The sequence below is a fragment of the Nyctibius grandis genome, chromosome 6 (assembly GCF_013368605.1).
Source record: "Nyctibius grandis isolate bNycGra1 chromosome 6, bNycGra1.pri, whole genome shotgun sequence".
NCBI classification, from domain to species: Eukaryota; Metazoa; Chordata; class Aves; order Nyctibiiformes; family Nyctibiidae; genus Nyctibius; species Nyctibius grandis.
In genome coordinates, this window is record NC_090663.1 from 78,323,816 (window position 1) to 78,330,473 (window position 6,658).

Below are 6,658 nucleotides of genomic sequence, written 5' to 3' on the forward strand. Positions count from 1 at the left end.
TGATGAGCCATCCTCTCGTATGAATAGGTAACTAAAGCATAACGTCATTTTACTAATATATTTATTATCTACATGGTCAAAGTAAATAGCACTTTTCAAAGTATCTCTTCACCAGAAATCACAGGCTAGATCTGGCTGCTAACACACAAATTATATGTTCCCTCAAAGGTTACTCTGTTTCAGTCAATATAAAGTTTCCTCATCAAAATTCTTCCATTAATTGAAGAGAACCTGTCTTGTTTCTTTTCTTTCATTTTAATGCTGCTTATTTCCTCTTCTCCTTTTCCTCACGGATATTCTTCATGGAGCTTCCATTCCTGGCAGCTGTTCCTCCCAGCAGCTGCAACAGCAGCGAGAGACAGGAGTCACTTGGACTCTGTTGGCCACGCAAAAGCATCACACTGGTGGTCCCCTGGTTACTAAACGCAGCATGGTTAGTTGAGCAAGAGCACCCTCTTTCTGAAGCAATTTTTGTGCCAGGAGGCCTTGCTGGTTTTCACAGTGGGTGAGTATCCTGTGACTGAATGAGATCTGGACTTCTCCAGCCAGCTCGGTGTTATAATCACGTCACTGTCTGAAACAGCTGTCTAGACATTCATCAAGCTGTTGGGTTTCAGCCCTCCATATTTAGTCTTCGTGTGTCTAGGCTTGCTTGGACTGCACAGGCTTAAGTATTCTCTCTTTCTTTGGCATCTTTGGTACATTTCCAGAGCGCTCACTAGCTCTCTATCAGTCACTCTTTCATGAGACTTCCTAGTCCAGCTGCTGTTCTGAATCAACCAATACTAACCTTCCTCAAAATAGGCCCTTTTCTACATCTGTGCCTAAGGACACTCTGATTTTCAGCTCATTTCTTCAGGAGGCACATGGCCATTGAAGCAAACTGATACTTAAGTCTGTGTGCAACATCATACCTGCAAATCTCCATTTTAGGAAGCACAAGCAGTTTGTAGATTTAGCTTTTAAAAATGTCTTATGTACTAAATACACCCATGTACATACCTGCCTGATTCTCTAAATAGTCTACAAGGTGTCCAAGACTAATTAAAGTCCTCTAAGAAGTATACAGTTATCCCTATTCCACACAGAGCTGCTTCTCTCAAACAGAAGGCCCACCAAACATCAGCTTTTCCTCACTTCCCAGTTAGTGTACTTGTTTTCTCCATTCCAAATGTGACTATCAAAAGACCTATAAATCCAGATTTCTTTTCATGGTATTACATAGATAAGCTTTAAAGTTCCTTCTTCTGCCAGATGAGCCATTACTTGCTTACCTGGCAGAATGGATAGGGTTTTTTCCTGACCACTACTTCTAGCATGTTTGTTAAATTGTACTCCTAATTCAAATGTCATAGAGTTATAAATAGTCCAGGCAGCTAATACATAGCAGTCAATACAGAGACAGTTGCATCTTTTCTTCTTCCACTCCCAGGAATCATTTCTGTAAGGAAGGCCGTACACCTACCTCAATTAACAAAGCTACACAGAAAAAAAACGGTCACATAAGACTTGTGGAACAGTTCCTAGAAATAATGCAGCAGTGTCCTTATTCTTTGCATCATAAAGCTGATGTTTCTCTGAGTGCATTGTCTCAATTATTGTACACTTTGTAAGAATTAAAGAGAATTCAGAAAGCAAATGGAGTATACTAGTTTATCTGTAAATATTGAAGCTTATACTTTAGGACTTTACCTCCATAGTAAAGGCAATCTGCAGAATCAAAAAGCAGCAGGAATCATTTTTGTTTAGTTTGATTGGCTTTAGTAACAAACATTCAGAGAAAAATCATTATGGCCACATTTTTCAAAGCATCCACGACATGGTTTGAGCTGTGGCAGGAGTTATGCTATCTATATCCTTGCAGTTTAGAAGGAAAGCCACCATGTAAAAACAAACAGCCCAAGATTTTAAACAGGAAAGCTTTTCTCTGGAGTTCTGTGATGCCAAAAAGTGAAATTCAGGTCTGCAAATACTGTTCCATTAAAGTCACCATCATTAAGAAATAGCTCTCCTGCATTTCAGAAATGATCTCTCAATACAGATGAGGGTCCTTTGCATTTATTTTAGTGATGAAAAGAAAATCTACTACTCTTTCAACTCAGCAAAAAATATCTGTGAAAGAACTGAATTCTGTTTCACTCTGGTAACCATCAATAGAATTCCCTACTGAACTTCCATCACATACTTCTAATAACATCAGGATTAAACAGATGCTAAATATTAAGCATCTGCTTTAAAGACTAAGACAACAAACTACTGTGCTGGCAACCCGTATTCTTCACAAGGCTTTCTTAATGGTGGTAAGGTCTAAATGGAGCTTGTAGGCTATCATTTATTAAAATACCATTCTGTTGAGAACAGCACCAAAATGTTAATATTTAAGCCTATTTTTAGGACTCATACCTCTAAATGCTTTTTTTGGAGGTTGATTAGAATGCAGCACAATTGTGGCTATGCTTTTATTAGCAAGTTGTGCAGCACAATCAGACCTAGTCTGAAGAGCAAAATAGATGTTTTGGAAACCACAAACCCATGCTACAGATTATTCTGGAGGGAGAGGGAAATGCTTTATACTAGGTCTACCTGAGTCTCCTGCACTGAATGACTTAGCAGTTAAAGCACTTTAAATATGCTCCTGTAGCCTGCCTTTTGTTTTAGTTTGATCTAAAAGGAACTCAGTTTGCGTTCTCCAAGACAATTTGACAACACAAACCAACGCGAGGCAAGGAAGAAGGACGGAAAGATTCATGTCACCAGGACATCCCCTCTCTGAACTAACACGTTGACATATATGCACCCTGTGATGATCAGCAGAAGTACTAGAGGCAGAAACCATTTAATATGGAAGAAAAGGATAGAGAAACAGCATGTTTTCCATGAAGGTTCTATCCTTAAAAGCTTTCCCTGATTTAATAACCTAGTACATTTTCAGGAATGTTACAAAGCCTGCTAACTTTGAAGTAACCATTTAGAAAGGGCAAAAAGGTTACAGCCAAGATGTCTGTTTAGTATTAAAGTACCTTAAGGAAACTTTAATGGGACTGTGGTAGGAAAAGTGAAATTAGAAGAAAAAGTTGCACTGCTCAGACAATTTTTCTTTGAAAGAAAAGCAATTGTCTGTAGCAATACGGACACAGATGTTTTCAGATACAGAAATAAAATACAGATGCTGGAGACTAAGTGAACTTCATATCTGTATATGGGTCTAGATTGTCTCAAGAAGAATGAAAATTAGATTCCACTCTTCATTTCATGTATGCAACATCACTAAAGCACCAAGGGGTTCTCCAAGTTGTAAATTCATTCATCATTACATCTAAGAGTGGGACATCTCCTGGTAAGTCTGACCATTCAACATTCATCCTCACTGAACTTAAAGGATATAACAAGTCAGTGTAATTAAACAGGAATTCTGACATACTGAGCTACTGCCATCTCTCCTCTGTAAATTGAACCCAGACCCGTGGCCCAGGAGTTCAGATTTCTATGGTCTGAGGCAGAGTTCTGCGAAGCACAGAGGTATGACCTTGGATCAGCTTTATGAAAAAATTATTGTTGAGCTGTGAGAGAGTATACAAGCTAAAACAATGCAAGATGAGAAGAAGTAAAAGTAGTAAGAAGCAAAAGAAGTAAAAACAAAGACTAAAGTGAAAATTTTGAATTGGAAGTAGTAACTCAAGCACTCGAGAGACAAATACTGCCATGAAAAGGTATAAAACCCCAAAGAAGTAATAGTCAAAAGTCAGCAAGATCAAGGAACTAGTTTGTTCCAAAAAGCAGCAGAGGCCAATGCTTCTCCACCTGACTGACCAGCAGAGACTCATCAGATGTTCGCATTAGGAGTGGTGCACACATTTCAGGTTGGCCTAACAGAATGTTGTTCCTACCGATGTGCTAGCCAATAAATAATTACTGGGTACACATTGGTTGTATATACTCCCACTTGCATAGGAGTATATACAACTCTGTGCATAGTAAAGATATCAATACTATCAATTTTGATACCCATAGGTATTGCTACTTATTAATTTCCATATCCATTGGCATCGCTACCCATTGATGCCTGTTGATTTCAAAACATTGATTTGACAGGCATCGATACCTATACGCATCATTACCTTTTGATGGCAGTAGGCATCAACAGGCATCAACAGACATCAATACCTATCAATATCAACCCTTTCAATACTGATAAGCATCAATACCTATCATTTTTAATACTGATTTCAATATCTATCAAAAAGCATTCATACCTACTGATAAGTATAGTTGTCAGTACCTCTTGATTTTGAAACCCAATTTCAATATTGGTATGCATCAATATCTATTTCAATACCAATTTTGATAACAAAAGGCATTGAAAGAGTATGGTACCTATTGAAAGGAATCAATACCTATTAATATCAATGTCTGTCAACATCAATCAATAGGCATCGATAGCTTTCAGTATCAATAGGCATCTATACCTGTCAATTTCAATATTGATTTTTATATCATTAGGCATTGATATTTACTGATATCAATAGTTATCAAAAGGTAGGCATTGATACCTATCAATTTCTGTACTGATTTTGAAATCAATAGGCATCAATAGACATTGATAGGCATCAATATCTATCAGTTTCAATAGCTGCTGATTTCAATAGTCATCTATACCTATTGATTTTGATGATAATTTCGATATCAGTAGGCATCTATACTTATCAATATTGACACCTTTCAATAGCAATAGTCCTTAATACCTATCATTTTTAATACTGATTGATAGGTACGTATTGATTTAGATAAGCATTGATACCTATCAATATTGATACCTTTTGATAGACATAGATACTTATCATTATGGTAGTCATCAGCAGACATCAATACTAATTGATAGGCATCGATAACTATGAATTTTGATACCAATTTATTTTTATACCTATCAATACCAATCAATTTCAGTACCTGGGTACATTAAGAGGCATCAATTCATATGGATGTTTACATTCTGGACAAAGAGCCATATGAAGCTTTGGTATGTAGGTCATAGGTGGTATTTGGTATGAAGCTTGTTCACTTCTGCTACACCTCCCGAAGCAAAATATTGAAGACAAAGCATATTATTCTATAAGATATTTTGGGGTCAGCGAGCATGTGCAAAATCACAGGCACAGATGCAGGGGTCATTTGTTAATAACTGGTTCTTGATGTTTAGACAGAGGATAAAAATATAGTCTTGTTATTTCATTATTTCCAGGAATTCTGATTACTTACATATTGCTCAAATTCATATGATTTTCTTGAAAGTCAGTTCTCTTTAAAACAGATCAGTTTTCCTTAAGCATCTCTCCAGGTAGCTCAGTTTCAGCCTCCAGAGGTGTACTCCATTCTTTCAGGTTTTGCAGAGTTATTCGTTCTATTTAGATTTCTCTCTACAGTACTGGGTCCTCTGACATGCCCACAGTTTTATTTCTGAAGGCTGACAACACAGCCAGCCATATCAGCTTTTTTACTTTCAGCTGCAAACATCGTTTCTCAGTCCCACACACATACCTCCAAACCCAGCGGAGCGAGCCAGAGACACTCCCACAGAGCTGCCTAAGAGGCGACAGTGCCGCATGGAAAGGCAGTTGCATTTACTGGCATTATTTCTCATTTTCAGTATTTTGTCAACTCTGAATTTTGGGTTTAAATTTGCTTATGTGACTAAAGGAAAACTGATAGCTACAAAAGATATCGCGTGCTCACGTTATCGTACCACGAATCAGTGTTGCGACCAGAGTATCAGCGTGTGTGGTGTCTCTGGCACCTCCTGAAGAGGCAAGTTTTCAAAGTTCACCTCTTGCCTGCTGGAGAAGGCTAGGATCCCCAGACCAATGCTGCTTGCTGATGGTAAATGTCACTATGGTATCGCATTACCACAACTAGTTTAAAAAAGTCTGACATTTAAATACCAACTTAGAAATCGCCTCCCAGCTATACCACCGATGAAGTACTGAGTAGCAAGGAAAAACCACTGTCTAGCAATTCAGACAACCTTCCTTCAGCACTTTTGTTTTTTCCCAGGGCATTTCCCATGCAAATAGTGACTCTGCCCACATCCTGTTACCTTAAAAACATGAACAAGATCATAACCTTAAGGAGCACGGCTGATGGCCAATACTGAATCAGGTCAGTCAGGATGGATATAATACACTAGAGCAACACCTGCCACACCAAACCTGAGAACGAAAAATAAGACTGGTCTCCACCCTTAGGTAATGTATACCAATATAAATGGTATCCCAGCATCTGTGCAGTTGCTTCATTAAGAAAACAGTCATGAAGTGTGACGGGTTTTTAATAAAAACTGGCGTAGTTTTCCCAAGTCATAACAGATCCCTCTATGAGTATTTAGCTACAGAAACCGGGTGATGCACTTTGCAAACAAAATGAGTTAGAGTAAAAGATTAAATGGCTAAAAGGACTGCGGGCGAGCACCTTTGCTTTTAGGTTATTTCACACCTGGAAGTAACTTAGCCCAAAGCGAGCTGTTCTGCAGATCTGTGAGGTTGGTGCTGAAATGCCTCATTATCTCCATCATATTTGGTTTAGGAGGGTTACTTTGGATCAGAGCCTGGCCTAGGGCCAAAACACCTTCACAAAACTGTTCAAAACTTTCTGAAGGGAAGTTATA

The 6,658-nt window shown here is 38.3% G+C and overlaps 1 protein-coding gene across 1 annotated transcript in view; it reads right to left on the reverse strand.

Moving 5' to 3' along the window:
• JADE1 (jade family PHD finger 1) overlaps positions 1-5,275 on the reverse strand; it is a 60,731-nt gene extending 55,456 nt beyond the window's left edge. Inside the window, exon 1 of the mRNA XM_068404342.1 lies at positions 5,257-5,275. The gene's annotated coding sequence lies outside the window, so the exon portion shown is untranslated. The remainder of the gene's footprint in view (positions 1-5,256) is intronic.
• Between the last annotated feature and the right edge of the window lie 1,383 nt (positions 5,276-6,658).